This window comes from Camellia sinensis, chromosome 3, assembly GCF_055761805.1.
Source record: "Camellia sinensis isolate YWXY chromosome 3, ASM5576180v1, whole genome shotgun sequence".
NCBI classification, from domain to species: Eukaryota; Viridiplantae; Streptophyta; class Magnoliopsida; order Ericales; family Theaceae; genus Camellia; species Camellia sinensis.
This window is the reverse complement of record NC_138963.1, coordinates 228,536,480-228,562,256: the sequence shown is the minus strand read 5'-3', so window position 1 is coordinate 228,562,256 and position 25,777 is coordinate 228,536,480.

The window sequence follows — 25,777 nt, the reverse complement described above, 5'->3', positions numbered from 1 at the left end:
CGCTTGAGCAGTCTGTAAACTTTGCAAAAGTACTGGTTGTGTGAATTTTCCACTCGATGGTCGCTTGAGCATGTGACTGAGGTTTTCGCTCGAGCGCAACTTTTATCGCTCGAGTGGTCTGCAAAGATAGGAAACTTCTGGGAGCATGAATTTCACGCTCGAACCAACTATTTGTCACTCGAGCAGGAGTGCAAAATACAGAGTGGTCGCTCTAGCGCAAGATCTGTCGCTCTAGTGGTGAGGTCGAATTCTGGAATTTCCAGATTCACCTCCAAACTTCAAAACTCATCTTTAACCTTTCAAAACACATCCGTTGGGCCCAAAACTTGAGATAACAAGTCTAAACTTGGAAAACTTAAAGAATCAAAGATCATTTCATGAAATCAAGGCCCATAAGCATGTCAATTATACAAACTCAAGCTTGAAATGTGAAAACATAACATGAACATGGCATGCATGAATTGATTTGAGCTCCAAGTTTCCAAATCATGAGCAAATGAGATGTTTAGGTCAAAAACATGTTGAATTCTTTGAATTAAACCAAGATATGGGCATACATGTGAAAGTTCTTCAACTCCACTCTAAATGCAAGATAATTTGCATGCACGTATGGTAACCTTTCTAATTCTACTTTCCTAGCTCAATTCTTGTTCTAAGTTCTCTTGAATTCATGTAATACATCTCAATTACACAAGTAAAGGCTTAAATCCTTACGTCACTCTTGATTTAAGTTCTAGGTTGCCATATCTTTAAGCTTCCAAGCCAATTCCCTTAATTCCCTAGCAAATCTCCTAATTAAATTCAATTCCTCCATTTCTCTCTCTCTTTCTCACGTATGTAGGCTCAAAATGATGAAGAGAGAATGATTCAAAGTGGTGTAATAGCCTTATATAGGCTTGATTATGGAGTTTAATTAATTAGGCTTACTACTAATCAATTGAGCATTATTTAATTCTAATTAATTCGTTCCAAATCAAATTTCAATTAAACTTACCATAAAATTCTAAAAATTCCACATAACATAAATACCAAATCAATTCCACATAAATACCACATAACCGAAACAGAGACACTAAATGATATTTCTACAAGAGACAAATAGAAACACCAATAATGCAATGCACATGTAATTAATTTAGTATTTTATCTTAATTACTCATTAGGCATAATTAATTATGGTTTATCCGTTAATCATAGGTCGGCGTTGTTACAAAACGCCTTTTGAAAACATGTTGAGAATGAGCTGTTGGCTAGAGCCATGTTTTGATCGCTAGAGCCATCTTCGCTCGAGCCACCATTTGGTTGCTCGAGCCAACTTTTGTAGAGTGAAAAATATTAGGAGCTTGAAATATTGGCTTGAGCCAGCCATCTGTGAATTTCTAGGTTTCTACACAGAAAATTCGAGTTCTGAAAATGCATTTTAACATGTAAAAGCTTCCATGGCATTTCCAAACTTATGAAAACACTTTGATAATCATAAAAACATTTTAGAAAACTCAAATACAAGATCATTCATAAATCATTTGCTCAAAACTTCTATACATGCATCAATTCAACTTCAATTCCCTTCCAAGACTTTCAAAACATGGATTTAATCTTCAAAACTTCATAATTCATGAATGCATGTAAGGTATGATCCTTAATTCGTGCATAAACAACATGAGTCATGCTCAAAAGGGTGAAACTAACCAAGATTATACATGCATGGATGATTTAACTTCTAATTCTTCATCCTATGCTCAATTCATGCAATTAATCTCATTATCTTCTTCAATTCATATAACTATTGACTTAAGCTCATAAATTAAGCTTCAAAAACTCACCTAGAGCCTTGAATCGCACTTGTATTAGGCAATTCTTTGAGTTCTATTTCACAATTCTCCAATTCCTTGAAATTCATCAAGTTCTTGTTTCCCTCTCTCTAAAATGGTGTTCTCTCACTCTCTAAAGTTCTCCCTTAGCTTTGTATAGATTATGAGCCTAAGCACTAACTCATCACATATATATATATATAATGATTAGCTTAAATTAAGCAAACATGCTTAAGGTTAATTAATTACACTTAGTTTAATCAATTTAATCTAATTAATTTAATCCAAATCAATTTTTGATTAAACTTACCAAAATGTTCTAAAAATTCCAATAACTTATTAATGTAACAAATTTCAGTTTCGGATGCCAAAAAGGCTTTCAATTTTCATATCATAATAGAAATTACGCCAAATATTTCTACGATGAACATATAGACATTCAAAATCACACCAATCATATAATCACATGCATAATTACCTCATAATTTCACTTAAACACATGATTAATTTTCTTAATTACTGATTAATAACTGATTATGGAATGAAGTTGTTACAGCTAGACTGAATGGTATCTAGAAAGCCTTGAGCTCTTCTCCTAACCCTTTTCTCGAACATCTTGAGTCACAACTTATGCAAGAGTATAATGAGATACTTCTTCAAGAGGAAGTGCTTTGGTTCTAGAAGTCTCGGTCCAATTGGCGTATGTTTGGAGATGCTAATACACGTTTCTTCCATACTTCTACTCTTATTCGGCAAAAAAGAAATAGAATTATGGCCTTAAAGGATGATAATGGCTCTTGGTGTACTAATCAAAGGGAACTACAGCGTTGGGCTATGCTCCATTTTCAGAAGTTATTTCAGTCTAAACATGATATCTCTATTCCCCCTGTGACTCCGTCTTTACCAGGATTATCCCCTAGAGAGGTGACTATGTTGAATGGTCTTATATCAGCGGATGAAGTCAAGAATGCAGTTTTCTCGATGGGTCCCTATAAAGCTCCTGGCCCAGATGGAATGCAACATTTTTTCTGCCAACAATATGTAGACGTCCCCGAACGCCCCGGGAGGAACGAGCTCCCGTTCTGTTCATTTTGGGGTCACTACAGCTCAGGACTCTCAAATTTGTCACGGTTCTAAGTCTGAACCAAAGAGTCCAAATCCAGCAAATCGTTTTGAGAAAAACAGATTTTTGAAAGAAGTGCCAAACATGGACTGCTTTGCTAGATACAGAGTCGCCACCTAAATGTTTTTTAATGGGAAATTTAGGAAACCCTGACTCGGTGCCAAAGGCCACGTGTCCGTTATCACCAAAGTTGCCTCGGCTCGGGAACTTGGGTACGATTGGGGAAGGTCACTTCGTGAGCACCCCCGCTCGCCCGATCAAAGATCGGCCTCTACTAACCGTGATATCTATTTTTGAAAACTTTGTGTGTTCTTATTCCGGTTATTAGCCTAGGTTACTATGTGATGCACACGGCATATAAGTATAGACTGGGTCGCCTGAATTGGAACAAAACATTTCATGCTTGTTTATTTGAAAGATGGTTTGCTACTCGCAAGTAGGCTTAAAATGCAGATTTTGCCACCCGCAGGTAGGCTTAGAAAAGATGGTTTTGCCACTATCTAGTGGGCTTAAAACAAACAGTTGATGATTTATTCCAATCCAACTAACCCAACCTTCACCCACAGGCATTCAGGCAGTTATATCACATAAGCAATTAGCCTCATGGTAAGCATACTATTCATGGCAGTCACTCACACGCATGCAAGGATGCTAAAGTATAAAACTTACTGGGTACTCCAAGCCAAAATAGAAACTACATTAGAAATCATGCATGAATCCTAAGTATACAGAGATGCCTAATGCAACACATGCAAGAATGCAAACTATAGCAAGCTCGGCTATTCTAAACATGGCATATGGAATGCTACAACTAACATGTATTCAATTTGGAATTGAAATACAAATGCAGTTAGTATGATGCGCCGAGCCCGGTGCATGCAAAACAGATGAATGATGCAAACATGCTGTCATACTGTATGCTAATTGAAATATGCCCTAATCTAACCATCATAAGCAGATAAATAAAAGGGAGAAAGACGTGGGGTTGGAAGACATACAACACACACACGCACACTTATTACAATTATGCCCTCGCACAGAGGGTCCGAATAAATAATACAGTCCCGAATAAAAGAATAGTACAGTCCAAATAATACAGTCCAAATAATATACAAATTCCTAATTAATTAATCAAATTAACTAAGAAAGCTGTAAAACTGGCGTGCAAGCCAGGGACTGCCTTGCTCCTGATGAATGATGCATGTCTGGGCTGCCTTGCGCGGAAATCCACTGGGATGCCCCAATTAGCCTCTGTTTTGTGATTTTTCTTGGGAAGCGCGCCAAACTCTGAAAGTTTGCTGATTCTTCATTTGCTGCAACAGAGAGTAGGAAAGGGGCATAGCAATGTATTTTCACAGATATATGCATGCCTCGATCCTCGTGTCACCAATCACGCATATCGATGCATGATGGCAGAGGAGTCGAAATGTGCAACTTAATATAGAATGAATGCACGTGTAAACACAACAAGAACCTAACTCCATCATGGGTAATCCGGAGTGTCGGTGACTGGGAATTGAGACACGTTCCGTCACTCGGAGTACGAAACGCACCTCGTTTCCCGTGCCCGGGCTAACTCCTATCCCAAACACGATGCAATATGCATGATATGCATGAATGCAACTAAGATACAGCCTAGTATGCACAATGCTATGAAAATGAGATGTCTCGAAATGCGTGCACGCGGGCACGCAAACTGAGAAAATGACATACGCAATGCAAATGACATGGAAATATGATATGGGCTTGCACTAACATGAGAGGGCCTCAGCCACACTCACATAAGAGGCCGATGGATGAAAATGAAGTGCCTCGAAATGCGTGCACATGGGCACGCAAACCGAGGCAATGGCATATGCAATGCAATATGGCTAAAATGGCATATAGAATGCAACATGGACTTATACTAACATGAGAGAGCCTCAGCCACACTCACATAAGAGGCCGATGGATGAAAATGAAGTGCCTCAAAATGCGTGCACACGGGCACGCAAATCGAGGCAATGACATATGCAATGCAATGGCATGGAAATGGCATACAGAATGCAACATGGACTTATACTAACATGAGAGAGCCTGCCACACTCACATAAGAGGCCGATGGATGAAAATGAAGTGCCTCGAAACGCGTGCACATGGGCACGCAAATCGAGGCAATGGCATATGCAATGCAATGGCATGGAAATGATATGCAAACATGCTGATGGGATTTCAGCACTGAAATGTGGGGGAAAACAGCCTCGAAATGAGGCGAAAGTACACCCGATGCATGGAATCTCTCCCGAAATGCAAAATTAGGCACATAGAATGAACTACAGCTATACAAAGCATGCATAATTGGTACATGGAATGAAAAGACAGAAGCAAGACAGCCCCAAAATAAGCATTTTTCCAGTTCAAAGCATGGCCAATTAGCAAATACAGATAGGGCAACAATGGCATGCAAAAATGGCCCTAAACATGAGGTAAAGAAGAAACTCACAGTTGCTGACCTCAAACAGGTTAGGGCCCTTCAACAACATTGAAGAGGGGCCCAAAATAAGCCACTTTACAGAACTGTAAAAACCCCAAAAACAAACATAGATATGGCTAAGCTCTTATGCAAGAAAATGGGCCAAAAGGTGGCCAAAGAAGCAAGTGGTATATGCAAAGCCCAAACTGAAAAATTCCCTTCTACAACACTGAAGAGGGACCAAAAATATGCACATTTACAGTTTATGGAAACCCCAAAATCAGTACAAAAACATGCTAGAAATGCAATGCAAAATAAGGCTCAAAAGTGGCTATAACATGAGGTATACAAAGCATTCACCAAACGAGCAAACACCCATAATAAAACATGTTAATAAGGTCAAAATAAGGCCACTTTCAGTTCTGATAATGGTCCAAAAATAGAAAAATGATAGGCTAGTGAAGCATGCAAGAATATTGACATACAAGGAGATATTGAAGCAAGTGCAATATGGGGGCCTCAAACAGTGTTGAGCCCTTAAGCAAAAGTGAAAAAGAGCTCAAAAGAAGGCCACTTTCAATTAGGGCCGGAGCTCAAAACAGTAGGCATATATGGCTAAGAAATGGTGCAAAAATGAGCTAGAAAAGAGGGAAAGTCTACTTACCCTTGAAGACCAACACTTTTGTTGCTTCTTGGACCAGATTTGATGACTCTAAGCTGCTGGAATCCCTTCCTTTGCTGCTGGAATGGAGTGGTGATGGTAGAGCTTGAAGATGATGAAGAAAATGGAGCCAAAACTTGAAGGAAATGGAGTGATATGTATGTATATCCTCAAGCCAATTCTTGTAACCCTTTCTCTTGAGTTGGGAGGCCAACTATATAGGCAAGAGAGGGAGAGAAGGGTCTAGGCAAAAGTGGAGGGAAATGAGGCCTCTTTTTCCTCCAAAAGGGTCCCCCGGATATAGATATTTTTGGGGGAAAACCAAGGCACAGCTGGAATGTACTCAACCTGAAGAAGCAGGCCGGCCTGGCATTTTGGCTGCAGGTGGCCGGCTGGCCACTTCCCCTAGCCGGACGGCTAGGTCAAAGGGAAAAAAGTGGCCGGCCACCCCTAGGATGAAGCCCCAGAAGTTAGCTTTCCAATGGCGCAAACCTTGAATTAAAATTCCTCCTGTAGAAAAAGTTATGCCCTTTTTCGTGAAGCCGCACAGATTCGGTCCAACCAGACTTCAACCAACCACATCTCCCCCCCCCGGACTTGGAATTGGGAGATTCTTGAGTGACAAATGAAGCCCCGGAAGTAAGCTTTCCAATGGTGGTGGCCTCATATATTAATTCCTCTTGTGCAAAGAGTTACACCCGTTTCGGTGAAGCCGCGCAAATTTTTCTCCTTCCCGGATTCATGCTGAACCACTTTTGACCAAAAAGAAGTTGGCTTTTCAGCAAAATTGCTGGCCTCCCACCCTCCTACAAGCTTTATAACAGTGAAAATAAGGTCTCCACCAAAAATGAGCCCAAACCGATGCAAAATGAAGGTTCGGGGGCCGAAACGCACAACCCGAGGCCCCGAAAACTGGCTGTTAGGCACCGGGAGTGGTGTTCGACCATGAAGTGGGTCTCTCAGACCTCAGTGTCCCTCAAAAGGGAGTAAAAAGGAAGTATGCCAAAAATCAGAGCAAACGGAGATGGTTAAGCGGTCCCGAACCGAGGCACACGGCCAACGGTCCCGAAAAATCGGAAACCGGACTCCGAAATGGACAAAATGGCCTACAGCCACAAAATGTAGCCCACGGCCACTGAGAGATGGTCTACGGGACCTCTCCCTCCCCTCAGGAAAAGAAACAGAGAAAACTGAGTCTGGTTCGCAAACCGAGGCAAGGCAAAGAAGAGGGTTCAGAAGTCCGGAGGCAGGGCTCACGGCTGCGACTCTGAGACTTCTGAACGAGCACGATATGCAACGTCACCGAGCGCTCAATCGGTGATGTCTGAGTCTTAAGGTTGGTCAAAAATGGGGTGTCTACACAATATTGGGAGGTGATTAGGTCTGCTCTCACCTCAATCATTCAGAACACTTTCGAGTCTGGGGATATCCTATTAGAGTTAAACAATACTTTAATCACCCTCATTCCTGAGGTTGAGCACCCTGTCTAATATGAATTAGTTTCATCCTATCTCTTTAAGCAATGTTATAATGAGGATTTTGTCTAAAATTCTAGTATTTCGGCTACGCCCTTTTCTGGCTAAGATAGTTAGTCCATTGCAGGGAAGCTTCATTCCTGGCTGATAAGCTATTGATAACATAGTGATTGTTCATGGGTTGCTTCACTCCATGAAAAAGTCCAAGAGTGCAAAAGAGGCCATGACAATTATAATTGACCTCGAAAAGACATACGACCTGATTGAATGGCCATTCTTGGAATAGGTGTTGAATGAAATTGGTTTCCCTACCTCATGGATCTTATTGATTGTGAAATGTATATCTACCACACAACTTGTGGTCATTTGAAATGGTGCAACCACTCTATTTTTTCAGCCAACCCAAGGGTTACAGCAAGGATATCCTTTTTCCCCCTATCTCTTCCTATTTTGCATTAAGAAATTGGGCTAGAGTATATTGGAGGCTGTTGTTCAGAAAAGTTGAAAACTAGTTAAAATCTGCAAACAGGGTCCCATGTTCTCTCATCTCTTTTTTTCGAACGATATGTTTATGCTTGGAGAAGCTTCTAGCAAGCAAATTTTAGTGGTAAAAGAAATTATGCAGTCCTTCTGTGATAACTCAGGTCAACGTATAAATTTTCAAAAGTCCAGAATTTTCTTTTTACCTCATGTTGCTCATAACATCGGTCAAGCATTGAGTGCGGAATGTGGCATTCCTATCACACATGACCTAGGCAAATACTTGGGTGTTTCTTTGCTTCACAATAGGGTCTCCAAGAATACTTACAAACATATAGTGGATCGGGTTTGTAATCAATTAGCCAGATGGAATGCCCGTTAGTTATCGTTGGTTGGCCGAGCTACCCTTATTCAATTGATGACATCTTTTATTTCTATCTATTCCATGCAGTCTACATTCCTTCCTAGCTTCGTTTGTGCTAACATTGATAAATGTCATCGAAGATTTCTGTGGGGAGCGGACCAAACTCACCAACGTATGTCTTTTGGTGGCTTGGGAACAAGTGTGTAAGCCTAAATTAGAAGGGGGTTTTGGGTTTAAGGAAAACAATGGAAGTCAATATTGTTTTACTAGCGAAGTTAGGTTGGCAGACTATAAATGAGTTTACTCATTGGGCTATTACACTCTATAGTAAATACTTAATATCGGGTAAAAAACTATGAGACCCTTGCCTATCCAACTCCTCATATATATGGCGAAGTACCTCCAAAGATGCGTTAGTGGTCAAGAATGGGACTCAATGGCAGGTTGGCCATGGAGGTGAAATCAATTTCTGGTCGGATGTATGGATACGAGATGTTCCTCTTCTACAATGTGTCTTATCTCCTCCTCCTAGTGATGAATTGGTATTGAAAGTTACGGATTATTGGCGTGGGGGTGATGGATGGGATTGGGATAGATTATCAAATTGGCTTCTGAGGAAAGTGTTGGAGCTCTTTTTACCTGTGACAATTAGACCTGGTGTAGAAAATCTTGATCACCTAGTGTCGAAATATTCTACACACAGTACTTTCTCTACCAAATCTACTTATTTATCTATTCGAAATCAAGCCACTTAAATGCAGGAAGCTTAAGAGGATTGGAGACTAGCATGAAAGACTAAGGGGCCAAATAGATGGAAATACTTTACATGGTTAGCTAGAAATGATCAATTGTTAACCAATGCTATAAAGCATCAGAGACAACTAGCAGCTGATTCGGTATGCTCGTTGTGGTTTCACCACAATAAAATAACAAATCACGTTATTTGGGATTGCCCAAGAGCAAGAATGGTTTGTATGCGTGTTGATTTTTGACCACACAACCAAAACAGGAAAACTCAACAGGAGAGCAATGGCAGAATAGATTTAGCCCGAACAACCTGGCACAGAAAGAAAAGAATCCGGCGGTGGTTTGTCCACCCCGGGACACTCCGATGATCAAGTCAGTAATTATCTCTCAAAGATAGCCAATAGTGCTTAACTCACTAGACATAGTGTAACAGCGCCCGCGTGGGGCCTCGCGCTACAGTTCGGACTCGATTTGTGTCACGGTTCTTAATCTGAACCAAAGAGTCCAAATCTGGCAAATCGTTTTGAGAAACAGATTTTTGAAAAAGTAGTGCCAAACATGGACTGCTTTGCCAGATACAGAGTCGCCACCTAAATATTTTAAAATGGGGGAATTTAGGAAACCCTGACTCGGTGCCGAAGGCCGCATGTCCGTCATCACCGGAGTTGTCTCGGCTCGGGAGCTTGGGTACGATCGGGGAAGGTCAGCTATGAGCACCCCCTTTCGCCCGGTCCGAAGACCGGCCTCTACTAACCGTGATATCCGTTTTTGAAAACTTTACGTGTTCTTATTCCGATTATCAGCCTAGAATTACTATGTTATGCGCACAGCAAACAAGTATAGACCAAATCGCCCAAATTGGAAATAAAACATTTTATGTTCGTTTTGAAAATGGTTTGCTACTCGTAAGTAGGCTAAAATGCAGGTTTTGCCACCTTCAAGTGGGCTTTTGGAAAAGATGGTTTTGCCACTATCTAGTGGGCTTAAAAATCGCAGTTTTAACGCATTATCCCAATTTAAGCAATTTGACCTCCACCCACAGGCATTCAAGCAGTTTATCTCATGTAAGCACTTAGCCGCATGGCAAGCATACTGTCATGGCAACACTCACACGCATGCGATATGCTAAAGCATAAAAGCTTACCTAGTACTCCGAGCCAAAACAGTAAACTAGTTAGCAAAAATGTGCGTGTCCTAGTTCATGTTAAATTGCCTAATGTAACACATACAGGATGCAATTTAGATAGGCTCGGTTATCCTAAAGATGGCATGTGAAATGCTGCAACTAACAAGTACTCAACTTGGAATTGAAACGTACAATGTAGTTTGCATGATGTACCGAGCCCGGTGCATGTCAACAAATGCATGAATGCACGCATGCATAGCATAAGGTATGCTAAAATAAATATGCCCTAATCTACCATCATAAGCAGGTAAATAAAAGGGAGAAAGAAGTGGGGATTGGAAAACATACACACCACCCACACACACTTATTACAGATTTGCCCTCACTCGGAGGGACCGAATAAATATTACAAATTAATTAACTACGCAAGCTAATTAATATTACAAATTGCCTAATTTAATTAACAAATTGAATAGACTAAGAAAAACAGTAAAACGCCTCGAGAAGCGTGCCGCCATGCGCAAGCTGCCTCTGTTTTCCTTCCTTCACTCCTCTGGAGGCTTTCAAAACCTCAGGACTGCTTCCTTGGATGCTGGGAGACACCACCGGCTGGGTGAAATTGCCACCGGCACTGAGATGTTGCCACCGGCACAAAATTAAAGCTGTCGGCAGAGAAAAGACTGCCGGCCGGCACCTTACACTGCCGGTCGGCAGAGTATTCCTGCAGAATCTGCAAATGACAGCAACAGAGGGCAAGGCAAAGCATGGCAGCACAATTCAAGGCATATATGCACCAACCATGTCCCTTATCATGATAATGACTCAAAGGGGCATGTGCCTCAATTCTCGGACCACCAATCACGCATTTCCATGCATGATGGCCCAAAGAACCAAGTATGCAACTTTGATTTCAAATGCAATGCAAATCAATCAAACAAACTCCCAATCCCTATCACCCAAATCAAGGGACGAGGAATGCATGTTGATGCAATGCAACCTAAGCATGTTAGCTATCATGCAACATGAACAATGCAATGTAATCATGCAAAGCTTACAAGCAAACATGCAAGGTAAGCATGCAAACCAAATAGAAGATGGACTTAAACATGAATTAGGCAGCCCCAAATAGGCCTAAAACAGTAGCCAATGTGCTAAAAGGTGAGGGCTAAATGGCATGCACACACACATGCACATAAGGACCAACACTTAAGCATGAATCAAACAACATTCAAGCACACTTGAAAGGAGGGATCATGGACTAATTAGCATGCAACATGGACCCTAAAATTATGTTTATAAAATGATGCCAAATCAAGTTATAAATCAAGCCAAAACATGCACCAAAAGGCCTAAGCGTTCAAAGCAAATCAATGAGGCATTGAACTACACTAAGCAAGACCAAACAAGGCATGCAAAGAGAGACCAAAATCAGAGGTTTAGCATGTTAAAACAAACCTAAAGGACCACTTAGATGGTATCTAAATGGCCCAAATACAAAGGCATATACCATGGCCAAAACATGGAGCATTGCAACACATGCTTTCAAAGCATTAAAGAGACATGCAAGGCAATCCAACGAGCATGGAAATGGGACTGAAATAGCATGTAGGATGATTCCAAATCATCAAAACAATGCAAAGATGGCATGCTACACATGCACAAACTCAAGGCCAACAAGCCTAAATGCAAAGGAGCCATATAAGGCATGCAAAGATCGGCCCAAACGACTATGGACAGAGCTAAAGCATGGCAAAATAAGCACATAATCTTCACAAATGCAAGCCTAAAGCATGCTCCAACAAAGGCTAACAACCTAGATCATGTTAAGGCACAAACATGGCATTACAAGGCAACTATGCTAAACATGCATAAGGTTCCAAAACCAACTTTAAATCATGTTATATCATGGATATATAAGCATGAAAAACAAACCAAACATGCTCAACACACACTCAAGCATAGGCTTCCTTAGGAAGGCCAAAATGTGCCCTTTTCAAGGACAACAAGGAGAGGGGGTGGCCCTCTCCTTCTTGGGACTTCAAAGCATCATCTTCACCACTGAAATCCCTCAAGATTTCAGTGGTGAAGAGACCTCAACACCAAAATCCCGGAGCTAGCACAAAATGGCTCAAAATGAGGCCTTTTGAGGCCTAAGGGTGGTCAACACCCCTCAAACAACAAAACACTCTTAATAAACAATAAAGAGGGCCTAAAAACAGAACTTTTTTATGTTATACAATAATCACAAAAACAGCTCTAAGATAGGTATAAAATTGATGCAAGAATGGGGAATAAAGGTGTAAGTTTCTTACCCTTGTAGTCCTCTTCAACAAGGATGCTCCAATGGCCTCCTTTGGCTCCAAATCAGTCAAGAAACTCAAGAACAACCCCTTAGAACTCTAATCTCAAGAGGAAGGTGAAACACTAGGTGTTTGTGTGCAATAGTAAGGCACAAAACACCTAGTGTGCAAAATGGGAGGGAAAGAGAGATAGATTGTGTATGTCTAACCCTAACCCTAGAAAACCAGAGCTCTCCTCTGTCTTTTCTCTCTCTAAAATGTCTAAGCCTCTCTCTTTTGCCTTAGAGAGAGCTTCTCTCTATAAGCCTCTTGTAAAGCTTACAAGACAAGCTTTGCAAGAGGGAGATCCCTCCATACACGTGTATGGAGGGGAGCAAAAGTTATACAGCTGTCCAAAAATATCTGCAAAAGCAGATGAACAGCAATCGGCCGGCAAAAAATGCCATCTTGGCCAAACAAAGTGCCGACCGGCACAAAAAAGTGCTGACCGGCAACAAATAGTGCCGACCGGCAAACTAAATTGCCGGTGGCAGCAAAAACCAGCCGGTGGCATCTAGCCACTGCCGGTGAAGGGTGGGGATGGTCTACAAGCCCCACTCTGCCTCTCAAAGGCAAGACACAAGTGTTCGGTGCAAAACCAGACACTAAACGGTCGAGTTCGGAGATCCTGAGGCAAGGCACGCGAGCCGAGGCTTCCGGGAACTCCAAACGAACACAAACATGGATAATCACCGAGTGTTCAAACGGTGACGTCCAAGTCTTGAGGACGGTCAAAAATGGGGTGTCTACAGTTGCCCCTCTTTGACAGAACTCGAAAGTCATAACAATGACGGGAGTGAATGTCAAAGCCCAGAGACGACCCATTTTTGACAAGGCCGAAGACTCAGACAATCATGCAATACAAATAAGATATGCGCCCGGAGGCAGGGGCAAAATGCAAGACAATGCACGGAGCCGAGCATAACTTATGATCATGCAAAGAAAGCTGTAATGAAGCAAACATGCGACAATTTTAAGCTAGCATACCAAACTACACTACAATGCAGAAAGGATGTAAGAGAATTATGGAATTCTCAAAATGTCTCACTCGGGAGATACAATACCTGTCCGGTTCGTCTGGTCGCACCAGCTTCAAATGAACCGTACATACAATATCGTGCCTGAAAAGAAAACAAACTTAACAGGTACAATATGGTTAGCAACATGCATGACAATGCAAATGTGGATGCAAAACGATATGCGATATATACAAAACAATGTATAAACAATGCAAATGAAGATGCAATGTATTGAAACAATGCAAGCTACATGCAAAGCATTTGGATCGTGATCCAATCACGAACGGTTCGAAACCACACCTATGTCAAATAGATTGATGGAGGTAACAAGTCTGTCTACCATAGAACGGTCAACTGAACTATGAGTATTGTAGACAGACGCAAGAACAAGTATTGGGTGGAATGACACAAGTGGGGAAACAACCCGCTGGAGAAAGGACTACGATCCTAATGCCGGATGCAAAAATTACACTACAATGTAATGGGTGGATATGGCACGCAGGCCAAACCAAATCTTGCCTAGGAAAGGCATGCATACATACAAGCCATGTGTAACACAGAAAAGGTGCCGCAACCCTCAACCAACATATCAACGTGGAATCGGCGCGATACACATACAGAACTGTGTTCTAACATGAAAAGTAAGGGCACATACCAGACCAAGCTCAACATGAAAAGGCGCAAGCCAAAGGCGGAAGGTGATGCAATGAATTCATGCAATCTACAATGCAATATCTACTAATATGCAATGGAATGGATATGGATACAATGGATATGGCACGCAAGCCAAACCAAATCTTGCCTAGGAAAGGCATGCACACGTACGAGCCATGTGTAACACAGAAAAGGTGCCGCAACCCTCAACCAACATATCAACGTGGAATCGGCGCGATACACATACAGAACTGTGTTTTAACATGAAATGTAAGGGCACATACCAGACCAAGCTCAACCTGGAAAGGCGCAAGCCATAGGCGGAAGGTGATGCAATGAATGCATGCAAACTACAATGCAAATGCAAGACAATGCAAATATGCAATGACTATGATTGCAACTTTCCCTATCTTACCAACAGGGTGATATACTAGGTTGGTTCAGTATCCAGAACTGAGGCGTAGACATGCCGCCTCAACCTATGGGGCTTCCATACAGATTTCAAGCCGAGGGTAAACCTCTGGGTATTTAAACCAGACTTTAGTCTCGGAACTCCCGAACCTTTGCGTTCTAGGCATAAGCCGTTCGAACTCTAGTTTCCACCGTCCCAGTTGGTCTTCTAGGAACTCATCGCAAGCATAGGCAGGTGGCTTTACCAGACCACCGAAAGTCGTTCGGGCACGACAAACACCAAAGGAATTGCACCTTCAGAGGATTTAGGGTCTCCTAGACCGGGATGCAAAATGTATGCATGACAATGCATGTTTTTTTTTTTTTTTTGTGAAATGCAAATGATGCAAGTGAAATGCATGTTGCATGAGATGCGCGACAACACGCGGCTTAAGATATGTACAAAGCAATAGTGTGCACACCAATGCAATAAAGGTCTTGCACCTTCCAAGGATTTAAGGTCTCCTAGACCGTGCGTGTTTAAGGTCTCGCCAGACCGTGCGTGTTTAAGGTCTCGCCAGACCAGGGGTACTTACAAGACGCGTGACAATGCGCTGAAGGTTTCGCACCTCCAAAGGATTTAAGGTCTCCTAGACCGTGCGTGTTTAAGGTCTCGCCAGACCGTGCGTGTTTAAGGTCTCGCCAGACCACGGTGGTATTTACAAGACACGTGACAATGCGCTGAAGGTTTCGCACCTCCAAAGGATTTAAGGTCTCCTAGACCGTGCGTGTTTAAGGTCTCGCCAGACCGTGCGTGTTTAAGGTCTCGCCAGACCACGGTGGTATTGCACGACGGCATGATGCGCAAAATAGCGCAATGCGTTAGGCAACGCGAGTGCACAGGACAGTGCGATGGAATGCATGCAAAATGCAATGAGATGCGCAAAACAGCGCGGACAATTTTGAAATGCACAAAACAGTGCGATGCGCAGAACAGCGCGAGGTTTGAAATGCACAAAACAGTGCGATGCGCAAAACTGCGCGAGCAATTCAATGCACAAAACAGTGCGATGCGCAGAACAGCGCGAACAATACAATGCACTAACAAGTGCAAGTAAGGTGCGCAAGATAGCGCGAACAAATGCAATGCACTACCAAGTGCAAGTAAGGTGCGCAAGATAGCGCGAACAAATGCAATGCACTAACAAGTGCAATTGAGGTGCGCAAGATAGCGCGAAATTGAAATGCACAAAACAGTGCGATGCGCAGAACAGCGCGAGGTTTGAAATGCACAAAACAGTGCGATGCGCAGAACAGCGCGAGTAATTCAATGCACAGAACAGTGCGATGCGCAGAACAGCGCGAACAATACAATGCACTAACAAGTGCAAGTAAGGTGCGCAAGATAGCGCGAACAAATGCAATGCACAAAATAGTGCGATGCGCAAAATAGCGCGAAGAAAATGTGATGCACAAAACAGTGCGATGCCAGGTGTGACGTGCATGCCACACGGAGTGTAAATGGGCTTAAATGCGCAACAACGCACGTATTCCGGAATGCATGACAATGCATGGAATGGAAATGCAATGATGCATGAGAAATGTGCACGACAATGCAAAGGGGTGCGTGTTGCAACGCATGTAACACGTGCATAACAATGCAAATGTGTGGCGCGTGACAGCGCGATGTAATGCACCGAAGTAGTGTGATGAACTTGTGCAACACACATGGGGCAACTTTTGAATTTAAAAGGATACAAAAAGGATACACCTTGCATGAATTCGAGTGCCACGCACTGGAGACACGGTCTGCGGTCAAAACGGAGGCCGGTTGAGCGTCGGAGATGCACTTTCTTGCACTTTCTTCAGCTATGAAGACCCAAAACAACTCAAATGGCCTAAACAAGGCTGTGGGAACCCCACCGGCCGAAAGGGGAGGCCACCGGCTGGCCCGAGTTCATTGATGTCCCCGACCTTCCGCCGGTATGTATCACTGCACTTCGTACAGTCATTTCATTTTAGTTTACTTGATATTCCACAGAATACTAATGCATCTGATACCTTTGCAGGCTTCTTCTGAGTACACCAGTCAGTCGTTGGCGATGAATGCCTCGATGATGGGGATGCTTCAGCGGACATTTGACCTCCTGGCCGTCTACAGCATACCGGTATGTCCTTCTGACACTGGCCTCAAACCATTCATTCACTGCTCTACATAATCTGACGCACGGCACAACACCCGATACACTGATCTCGCAGCATCTGACACACTGCATACACTGCATTCTGCACTGTACTCTATACTGATAAACTGCTCACGGCATTCATACCCTGTACTCATATACTGCATTCTGCACTGATAAACTGCTCACGGCATTCATACACTGTACTCACACACTGCATTCTGCATTGCTAAACTGCTCACGGCATTCATACACTGTACTCACACACTGCATTCTGCATTGCTAAACTGCTCACGGCATACTGATGCATTTCACTTTTGTGCACTTTTTCAGCCTCCTTTCCAGATTCCCATGGCAGGAGGTGCTCCAGCTAGACCTGCTGTCCCTGCTCGGGGGAGAGATGAGGAGAGCAGGATATTTCCCCGTACCAGGGGAGGGCGGACTCACGTCGGGAGTAGCTCACGAGCTCCAGTTCCGGACGATGACGACGACGAGGAGTCAGAGGCGGAGGCAGGGTCATCGGAGGAGGAGACCGGAGACGGTTCTAGCTCGGGCTCTGATGACGACGCTGATGATGCTCCTGGACCTTCGTCCAGGAAGAGGACCAGGACGGACTGACAGCCCTTGGAGTCGCTGGACACAGATGCAGATTTTTGCTATCTTTTCCTCTTTGTACTTTTCTTTTTGTTGGTAGATAGATTACCTTGTACTGCCGCAGGCAGATTTTTGTTTCCAAAACTTGTACATTTGAAAAGCTAAGTAAATGAAACAGACTTTTTATCTGAAAAAGCGTTCGCATTTACACATTTCACGCATTGCATCGCATCTCATCATGTTATACCTCGATGTAAATGGAATTGATTGGTTGTCTGAAAATTAAACATTTGCACTGTAATAATCAGATGACTTAAACAGCCAACAGCAAAATAACCCAAGCAACCCACTGCCTGATTCTGGACACACAGCCCTTACTCTGTTGGGGATTGATCTGCACACAGCCCATAACACAGCATTCGATTCATTCTGCACACGGCGAATTCTCAAACAAACAGCCCAGCCTAACAGGACGGAACTCAAAGATGGAACCGGTTGGAGTCGAAATGCGTTCAAATGTAGAGAATGGCACAGCATTCTGAGCATAAGCGATTTTTGAAATCGAATGAGGGTTTTTCAAGCCGGGATATCGAGCCTACCACTGAACACAGCGGGGAGGACTTAAACAAAGAGGTACACGACCTAAACACAACGAGACACGCTCGGGAGAGACTCAAAACAAAAGACGAGACCGTCAAATGAAAGAGACACGACACACAGACGCGTAAACGAAGATGGGGGACCTCGGACCATGAGGGGCCAGTTCAATCTGGGTATTGTTTCCCACCCTTTCTCATTTGTGACCCTCACATCACTCAACTCTCAAGCTCGGATTTTTCTCTCAAAACCCTTTTCCTCTCTTTTCTCTCAACTTACACCTCTCTATTCTTCAATCTCTCATTTTTCATCCCTCCCCGGGGTGACTGATGGATAAATGGAAAGGTGTGGGTTCATGCTCAACATCGTTAGCTCACGGCTATTCTTCCGGCAGGCAGAGTGCTCTTCTGGCAAGTACGTTGATGACGGGGGAAAGACAGAACGCCTGACTCAACTGTGCCCCTAGTTCATCATTTTAACCATTTTTTCGTTTTTGCTTTCTACTAAAACAGTTTTGATCAAAATGAGAGTCGAATTAACGTACTCGTTCGATTTTTGATTTGAAAGGCATGCAAGTCAAGCTGCAAGCACTGAAAGTTTTCCTTTTGGATCCAAGACAATGGTCCGGTTTTGGAAAATGAAATAGTTTTCGAGAAAATAGTCAACCTCAGTAAAAATTTTTAAAAACTATTTTTCAAACAGCTGATGCTCAACAAGCATGGAACTTGCTCTTCGAGATGCGCAACCTCGGATCGGAGGCAATGGAAAATTGCCCCTGGTTTGAAGGGAGTGGGAGGCAATGGAAGGTTGCCCCTAGTTTGAATGGCGTCTCACGACGGCTTGTGGCAACGGAAAGTTGCCCCTTGTTTGGGATGGTGCCGCAGCAATCCGCAGACAGTCTTCATTGGCGGTGGTCGATCTCTTGGACACAGCAATGACGAAGACGGTCATAACACATATATGGACACAGTCACCTTGAAGGGTGTTGGCCACTGGACTTTGGGATGAAATCGAAACCATTGCATGGACTGAGACGCTTATGAAAGCGTTGGGGGCTGGACTTCATGATGAAGTTGCCTACGTATCCCAAACATGGGAATCAAGCCTTACGTAGTTCCGGTTAAGGTCCACTCGGGTATTTTAACCTTCACTTTGTTTGGCTCTTATTTTTGCCAAGGCGCCCAATGCGGGTTTTCGACCTTGCGAGCTTCTTTTCATTTCTATTTCTTCTTCATTTCTTTTGCATTTTTCTTTTTCTTTTCTTTTTGGTATCTTTTGTCTTTTCTTTTCTTTTCTTCTTTTTTGTATTTTTGCTTTTTTTGTATTTTTCTCTTGCTCTAACTTTTGCCTGGGTCGCCCTTCTGGGTTTTCGACCCAGCGAGCCTCTCAAAGGGTAAAAGTGTAGCAAGTCCATGCCAAATGGTTCCTGAACTGGAAGCCTCTCCGTGTCTAAGAGAACGGCTGTTGCACTGATTTGCGGAGAATCCATCAGGGTTACTCTACGAGCTTCTCCCGGCGAGATCTACTCCTTCTGATTCGGCCTTGATGCTTCTTCTGCTCGAGGGCTGTTTCGAAACCGGCCACGCGGGCCTTTCATGGCGTTTGTCCGTTGAACTTTCTGAACATTCTGAACGGGTTCAGACTCGGAAAACAAATAGGTTGAATCTTGAGGCTGAGAGCGATCCTAGGCTGCGCAATCTCAAGAGCGATTCCACACAGGTCTTCGCAGGGCTGCGTAAAACATTTGCTTTTGAAAGTTTTTAAGAAGGCGACGAATCGCTCGCGCCGAAGATAGTGTGGAACCAATCTGGATCAGGCCAGGGTCCTTCTCAGTACTCACGCCGACAAGCATGATTTCATTCATAAAAAGACTTAGCACGCCTCTCTTTCTCTCAAAATGATCAAAATTTTGCAAAACCCGAGGAATTCCTTCCTCTTCGTTTTTATCACCGCAGTGTTCAAAAGGTTTTTTTTTTTTTGAAAAACTTAGGTTAATGCTATGAGTTTGGCGCGCAGGAGAGCAGGCGAGATGTGCTGTCAGCCCAATCAAATTCTCTGGCACTTATGCTGAAAGCAAGCATGAAGGTTGAGATAGCAACAGCTGTTTCAATCGGCTTTGTTGGTGCAACTGGCCCCTTGGTAGAGACAGACTCAAAACAAAACAGATAATTACAAAACAAAACGGTGTTCGAGGCAACAACCCCAGAATCACCTGGCATTATATACAACGGGGACTGACTCGATACAACAAGGCAGACCCTTAAGCAAAAAAGACTGACTCAAGACAAAGAGACAGACTCAAAACAAAAGACTGATTCGACTTCCAAGCCAGGATTTACAAAACTCGGTTTCACCGATGCTCAAAAATGCGTGCCAGACGCTTCACCCAAAAATGTATCAAATGTTGCCCGCAGGCGGTTCACTTTACATACTCGCAGTATCTGAGCCCTCGAAATCCAACAACTGGGTGGTAACGGGCTTGCCTGAGGTGGGTGGTAGGATAACCTTGTTATCAATCAAATCCTGCACTTCATGACGAAGGCGGGAACATCCATCGGTACTGTGACCGGATTGTTGATGGTACGCGCAGTACAAAGTAGCATCATGAGTGGCGGGGAGATTCTTCGGGAGTGGCCGGGGCTCCAAAGGCTTAAGATGCCCATTCTTCGCCAGTATTAACAATGCCCTAGACAAAGGCATGTGGAGGTCATGAAAGACCCTGCGCCCTCGGGGCAGGTACTTTGCAATTTGAGGATTCTTGCCAGATGCGCTGGCGAAAGGATCGGCTGGCGCTGCCTTGGCTTTTTGAACCTTTCCCGGTGCAGGGTTGGGAACAACAGGAACTGTCTGGGCATGACGGGGCCCATCCCGGTTTTCTGCCTGGCTTGAACTGCCTTTGGTTGGAGCGGGGAAAGCATCATCTATAGCTTTGGTCACTATTGCAGATGTTTGTTGCTTGTTCATCCCTCTGGTCTTCAGAGCCTCGACTGCCCACAGCAGTTGTTCAATGGGGTCGGCGTCTATCTTTGCCTTGTCCTTTCCTTTGGCCTCAGCCTGATCGAGGGTCGGGGTTGATGCTGGCATGTCGCGGCTATAGCTGGAAACCACCTCTGGCTGGCTAAGCTCTATTACGATCCGCCCCAGTAGCGGGGGCTCTTGTGGTACAAAATTCCCGGTGTACGGCGCCGCTGGCGGTGAAGCCGACATTCCATAGGCGAGGTCTGCCACAGACCTTTGGAGATCGCCTATCATCCCCATCAATTCGAAGGTGGTGGGCTCACGAGCCTGGTATAACTGGGGAGCCCAAACCGGGTGCACAACGGGCGACCTGGGCGGGTATGACATACTGATATTGGCCTCACTCTGCGGAGCGGTCCCCTGCTCCGATGCAGCTGCCATAACCACAATTTCTTCTGAACTTTGTGCCGCCATAAATCCTGCCTCCGCAAAGGGGGACACTGGCTATTCTGTTTCAACTCTGCGACTCTCTGAACTGAAAGAAAAACAGACAGCACTTCAGCCCAAACTGATCAAACACGGGTGTAGCCGAACAACTGTTCCCTACTGCTGATCACTGTTCCCAAATTTCTGTTCCCCAAAATACTGAATCTGATACCCGCGGATAACTGATTCTCACAACTGATACTGATACTGGTGTTCCCAGGTTAGATACTCTGGCTTGCGAACCGACATGTGCGTTCCTGTAGAGGGACACTCTAAAAGCACATAGCAAGTAAGAGAGAGCCAAAACACCCCTATGTTGGGGTAGGGTTTCCCTGTCCTATTTTGTCAGGAACTAGGGTTTCACTACGCACACAGCGGTTTCAAACAACCTAACATCGGGTAAGCAACCTGTCCTAGTTTGGAATGGTCACTACGGATTCCGAATATGCACTAGGTCGAATGGTCAAAAGGGTGCCCCGGTAAAACCGGGGTTTGTGTTCCCATGCTGTCAGAGCCCATAGCCGGTCAGCCTTATGGACATGTCTTGACAAGACAAGCCTCCGGCAAACCGTTCAGGAATGGCAGATGGCAAACACTGTGTTCCTAGGCGCACCAATGCACATGCAATGCAAAGAAACACATAAACGAGATCAAAACAGGATATCACGAGTTTGAGTCAAGCTCTCTAAAACTCCCCAGCAGAGTCGCCAGAAACTGTAACAGCGCCCGCGTGGGGCCTCGCGCTACAGTTCGGACTCGATTTGTGTCACGGTTCTTAATCTGAACCAAAGAGTCCAAATCTGGCAAATCGTTTTGAGAAACAGATTTTTGAAAAAGTAGTGCCAAACATGGACTGCTTTGCCAGATACAGAGTCGCCACCTAAATATTTTAAAATGGGGGAATTTAGGAAACCCTGACTCGGTGCCGAAGGCCGCATGTCCGTCATCACCGGAGTTGTCTCGGCTCGGGAGCTTGGGTACGATCGGGGAAGGTCAGCTATGAGCACCCCCTTTCGCCCGGTCCGAAGACCGGCCTCTACTAACCGTGATATCCGTTTTTGAAAACTTTACGTGTTCTTATTCCGATTATCAGCCTAGAATTACTATGTTATGCGCACAGCAAACAAGTATAGACCAAATCGCCCAAATTGGAAATAAAACATTTTATGTTCGTTTTGAAAATGGTTTGCTACTCGTAAGTAGGCTAAAATGCAGGTTTTGCCACCTTCAAGTGGGCTTTTGGAAAAGATGGTTTTGCCACTATCTAGTGGGCTTAAAAATCGCAGTTTTAACGCATTATCCCAATTTAAGCAATTTGACCTCCACCCACAGGCATTCAAGCAGTTTATCTCATGTAAGCACTTAGCCGCATGGCAAGCATACTGTCATGGCAACACTCACACGCATGCGATATGCTAAAGCATAAAAGCTTACCTAGTACTCCGAGCCAAAACAGTAAACTAGTTAGCAAAAATGTGCGTGTCCTAGTTCATGTTAAATTGCCTAATGTAACACATACAGGATGCAATTTAGATAGGCTCGGTTATCCTAAAGATGGCATGTGAAATGCTGCAACTAACAAGTACTCAACTTGGAATTGAAACGTACAATGTAGTTTGCATGATGTACCGAGCCCGGTGCATGTCAACAAATGCATGAATGCACGCATGCATAGCATAAGGTATGCTAAAATAAATATGCCCTAATCTACCATCATAAGCAGGTAAATAAAAGGGAGAAAGAAGTGGGGATTGGAAAACATACACACCACCCACACACACTTATTACAGATTTGCCCTCACTCGGAGGGACCGAATAAATATTACAAATTAATTAACTACGCAAGCTAATTAATATTACAAATTGCCTAATTTAATTAACAAATTGAATAGACTAAGAAAAACAGTAAAACGCCTCGAGAAGCGTGCCGCCATGCGCAAGCTGCCTCTGTTTTCCTTCCTTCACTCCTCTGGAGGCTTTCAAAACCTCAGGACTGCTTCCTTGGATGCTGGGAGACACCACCGGCTGGGTGAAATTGCCACCGGCACTGAGATGTTGCCACCGGCACAAAATTAAAGCTGTCGGCAGAGAAAAGACTGCCGGCCGGCACCTTACACTGCCGGTCGGCAGAGTATTCCTGCAGAATCTGCAAATGACAGCAACAGAGGGCAAGGCAAAGCATGGCAGCACAATTCAAGGCATATATGCACCAACCATGTCCCTTATCATGATAATGACTCAAAGGGGCATGTGCCTCAATTCTCGGACCACCAATCACGCATTTCCATGCATGATGGCCCAAAGAACCAAGTATGCAACTTTGATTTCAAATGCAATGCAAATCAATCAAACAAACTCCCAATCCCTATCACCCAAATCAAGGGACGAGGAATGCATGTTGATGCAATGCAACCTAAGCATGTTAGCTATCATGCAACATGAACAATGCAATGTAATCATGCAAAGCTTACAAGCAAACATGCAAGGTAAGCATGCAAACCAAATAGAAGATGGACTTAAACATGAATTAGGCAGCCCCAAATAGGCCTAAAACAGTAGCCAATGTGCTAAAAGGTGAGGGCTAAATGGCATGCACACACACATGCACATAAGGACCAACACTTAAGCATGAATCAAACAACATTCAAGCACACTTGAAAGGAGGGATCATGGACTAATTAGCATGCAACATGGACCCTAAAATTATGTTTATAAAATGATGCCAAATCAAGTTATAAATCAAGCCAAAACATGCACCAAAAGGCCTAAGCGTTCAAAGCAAATCAATGAGGCATTGAACTACACTAAGCAAGACCAAACAAGGCATGCAAAGAGAGACCAAAATCAGAGGTTTAGCATGTTAAAACAAACCTAAAGGACCACTTAGATGGTATCTAAATGGCCCAAATACAAAGGCATATACCATGGCCAAAACATGGAGCATTGCAACACATGCTTTCAAAGCATTAAAGAGACATGCAAGGCAATCCAACGAGCATGGAAATGGGACTGAAATAGCATGTAGGATGATTCCAAATCATCAAAACAATGCAAAGATGGCATGCTACACATGCACAAACTCAAGGCCAACAAGCCTAAATGCAAAGGAGCCATATAAGGCATGCAAAGATCGGCCCAAACGACTATGGACAGAGCTAAAGCATGGCAAAATAAGCACATAATCTTCACAAATGCAAGCCTAAAGCATGCTCCAACAAAGGCTAACAACCTAGATCATGTTAAGGCACAAACATGGCATTACAAGGCAACTATGCTAAACATGCATAAGGTTCCAAAACCAACTTTAAATCATGTTATATCATGGATATATAAGCATGAAAAACAAACCAAACATGCTCAACACACACTCAAGCATAGGCTTCCTTAGGAAGGCCAAAATGTGCCCTTTTCAAGGACAACAAGGAGAGGGGGTGGCCCTCTCCTTCTTGGGACTTCAAAGCATCATCTTCACCACTGAAATCCCTCAAGATTTCAGTGGTGAAGAGACCTCAACACCAAAATCCCGGAGCTAGCACAAAATGGCTCAAAATGAGGCCTTTTGAGGCCTAAGGGTGGTCAACACCCCTCAAACAACAAAACACTCTTAATAAACAATAAAGAGGGCCTAAAAACAGAACTTTTTTATGTTATACAATAATCACAAAAACAGCTCTAAGATAGGTATAAAATTGATGCAAGAATGGGGAATAAAGGTGTAAGTTTCTTACCCTTGTAGTCCTCTTCAACAAGGATGCTCCAATGGCCTCCTTTGGCTCCAAATCAGTCAAGAAACTCAAGAACAACCCCTTAGAACTCTAATCTCAAGAGGAAGGTGAAACACTAGGTGTTTGTGTGCAATAGTAAGGCACAAAACACCTAGTGTGCAAAATGGGAGGGAAAGAGAGATAGATTGTGTATGTCTAACCCTAACCCTAGAAAACCAGAGCTCTCCTCTGTCTTTTCTCTCTCTAAAATGTCTAAGCCTCTCTCTTTTGCCTTAGAGAGAGCTTCTCTCTATAAGCCTCTTGTAAAGCTTACAAGACAAGCTTTGCAAGAGGGAGATCCCTCCATACACGTGTATGGAGGGGAGCAAAAGTTATACAGCTGTCCAAAAATATCTGCAAAAGCAGATGAACAGCAATCGGCCGGCAAAAAATGCCATCTTGGCCAAACAAAGTGCCGACTGGCACAAAAAAGTGCTGACCGGCAACAAATAGTGCCGACCGGCAAACTAAATTGCCGGTGGCAGCAAAAACCAGCCGGTGGCATCTAGCCACTGCCGGTGAAGGGTGGGGATGGTCTACAAGCCCCACTCTGC